Here is a 3651-nt window from a genome sequence, read left to right on the forward strand (position 1 = left end):
TATATTATTATCAAAATGTGATGTAATGGTAGTGTGTGATTATTATATTAGTTTATGTCAATTAACAAAATTGGAAAAATAGTAAATTTTTGAGAAGCTAAAAAACTGTACGTATTTTTAATGTTTTTCCAAGTCCCTTCAAACTAAATTGTAGTGATGATAAGTGAAAAAGAATAAAATCGTTTTACTAATGACGATAACTAATTATTATAGGATAACATCAAATTAGGTTGTTTGCTTAATACACGTGCATAGTAATAAAAAGTTATTTATTGCAGTGATCTCAAGAGAAATTTATCCCCCTCACGCGCAATTGTAAGTTATGTCATCGCAAAAATTGCTCATTCGCACGAATAGATCATTTCAGGAAAAATTTTGTGTACATTCCAATGTAATCAGATATTGCAATACCCGGAAACTGAACCTGCATAACACATATGATTACTTATAAAACAGGAGTAATATACAATTAGATAAAAAAAAAAAGTAGACTCGGAGAGTAGCAATAGAGGAAAAAACCCCAGAAACATACATAAATGAATACACCTGCAAACAGCTACATAAAGACAATAGCTGCTTTCGGCAGAGAAAACTGATCAGTAAGCGCTTAGCGATTCTTAAACATGGTATATTCGTATACTTATATTCAGCAAAGAAGCCGAGAATCAATCATATTAAAGAATCACTGAGCGCTAACTGATTAATTTTCTCTGCTGAACGCAACCAATGATTTAATCATGAAGGCGATAAATTCGTAATATTGGAGAGGCAACCAACTCTTTAAGTTCAAAGCGCAGATAACTGGAGCGAACAGAGCACTTCTTAATCAGTAAATGCGGAAAAATCGCGTGTGTGAGGCGCGGATGGACTCGAACCAGGACTACGAATCGATCGACTAAGCGCAGAATCACCCAACGCCTCATTTGAAGAAAAATATCGATAAGGTAACTTACATTTTTGGTTCGTCGATGATCGGCCATCAACGTGAGCGCCAGCTGGTAGCACTTCCTTTTTTTACCCCTCTAAATCCTTGGTTGCGGAAGTTCCTCCTGGTCGACGCCTTCGATCGGTTGGCGGTTTCAGCTGCTGCTGCTGCTGCTGCCGGTGGTACCGGACTCGCGTAATACGCCAATCATCGTATACCAATCTAATCCAAACGCTTCACCAACGTATAATCACAATATAACGAGCGATTGATCACTCTGTAAATTCATAACGAGATTCACTTTCACTCGCGCTCTTCTCTTTTCCTTTCGCTCGCGGCTTCACTTCGCGGGATCGTGGAAGAAAGAAGAAAGAGAGGGAAACGACGGTCGCGCCGATCATACAGGTGAGGTGGAATACGGAGGAGGAGGAAAGAGGGAAGAGACACACGAGATAACGTGATGGATAAGCTAAAGAAAAGCAGAGGACACGTAGAAGCAAAAAAAAAATAGAATGGAAAAAGACGCGTCAGGATAACGTGTCACAGTTTCACTTTTAAATTCCACTAGGCGCTCTCATTGCTTCGAACTACGACAACGAAGGCTGGTGATTCTCCGTTTTGCGCAACTGCGCCACTCGTACATGGATTACCGTTATCGTGACGTAGCAACGGTAACATCACTATAACGTAGCATCGCTCTGCTGGGCTTTGACACAGAATCTCTTAAACACAGGATCTTCCGGTCTATGGCCGATGGTTGGTCTCAGATTTTTCGTACAGATCCTCTCTTGAACTCTGGACGTTGGAGATGTGGAACGATCGGCAGGAATGGCCTAGATCGATAATAATTCTCAAGAGAGAAGGAAAAAGATGGACGAAGACAGAACAGTCTATCTCTATTGTCGTTATTAACTAAATGCTGGCTAGGCAGTTTTCGTGGTCTTCGATCGGTCGCGACCTGAATGGCCTCGGTGTCAAGGCCGCTCCGAATTGGCGCCGGATCCTCCCGTACCGGAAAAAATCGAGCTGTCTCACAGAAGGCGAGGAATTCTGTGCTGCGAGTCAACGGCGGACATGACGTCGGCCGCTTTACGCCGAACTAACTGCCTTTCTCACCTTTGTGTCTCATATTCCTCAACGATGCGATTAACACTCTCACTCGTGAGTTCGAATAACTTTCAGCAAGGGCAGCGCTCTTGTGACTTTCCGCCGTAACGACGGTGCGGAAACTCGTTGCGAGGACACGGCGGACCTCGTCCACAATTTCGCTCTTCGTGATTGTCACTGTTCATCTCGTGGTCTTTGTGATATCGACACACTTCGTTATCCCTAACAAGCCCACCAAGTTCGACGACGGCTATTCCTCCTTGCTAGATTCGCTAAACGTGAGAGAAACGATTCTCGTTATCATATCGGAGACAAATCGCGGATTGCGAACCACGCGAAATCGAGGCTGTGTGACGCCATCACACAACAGGGGGGAAGCCGCGAGATCCCGACGACGAAGACCGATAATGGTCGTCTCAGCCAATTAGCTGCCTAAGTCGCGAATCCCGGTCAAAAGAGCGATCTCCGTGCGCGCTCGAATCTTTTGGTGATTCAAGTGCCATCGCACTATGTAAGTGACGTCATGTTAATAAGACCTGTTGGGGGAGGGAGAAGCCTGGCGATAATTTCAGATATAATACGGCGATTACAATTTCAAGTTATTCCATTTAATTTTACATCGATAAGGTAAAGGTTAATCTACCGAACACATAATCAAACGGATAGAGTCGATTAAACTAACAGATAAAAAATACTGATTCAGCTTGTATTGTAGATCATAGATAAAAACCGCTATCGTATAACTGATAATTTAAATCTTGATAGATAAATCTAATTCCTTATTGATTTTTAACCAACAAATATTGTCGAATAACGAGATCGATTGGATTAAAGTAGCTGATTCTCAAAGCGGATAGTCAGAGCCAGCTGATTAAACTAGCGAGACGCTTCTCACGACCGTTCCTAATTAATCTCCTACCGGGAGTTCCGAATTAGAATTTCGCATCGCGAAAACGCGCTCAGTTGGCAGCAGAGTATATAGTTATCACACAATCTGGAATATCTCCTGTATTCGTAGACATTTCAGGATGATCTTTTGCGAATCGTTCAGACATTTTATATCAACTATTCGAAAGCTGCACAAACACGACATAAAGACACGTGCTAAGAAAATAATTGCTCGGCAAAATTTGGAGCGGCTAGATTCGTAAGAGAAGCTCGACGTCTCTAAATGTATACGTTTAACGTCTTTTGCACAAGACGTGCAGTTTTCGAATAAGACGGTCTCGGCTAATTCAATATCGGAGATGACGCTCCCGTCGGATAGCTGCATGTAAAATCGCGAACTGGGTAGACGGGCGGTCTCGCCTCTATTTTCAACAGCGCGAAAATAGTCGCGCCTAGCGCGGCGGATAGTCGCCGTAGCGTAATACCGTACGCACGACACCTGGACGTATGTGTATTTATACGTTCCAGACGATTGCCACCGTGGAGTAAATTTTATGCCATAATGTCGTGAATCGGCGTGCGTAAGCAACAACACGCACGGCTAGGGAAAATCAGGGAAACTTATACCGCGGACGTTTACAGAAACCGCAAAGTGTCAGAATTTCTCGCTGCGACGATTAAAAATAACATAAAGAATTTATTTTAATAATGCTGGGGCGAGGGGGGGGGGG

The sequence above is a fragment of the Cyphomyrmex costatus genome, unplaced genomic scaffold (genome assembly GCF_001594065.2).
Source record: "Cyphomyrmex costatus isolate MS0001 unplaced genomic scaffold, Ccosl1.0 scaffold162, whole genome shotgun sequence".
NCBI classification, from domain to species: domain Eukaryota; kingdom Metazoa; phylum Arthropoda; class Insecta; order Hymenoptera; family Formicidae; genus Cyphomyrmex; species Cyphomyrmex costatus.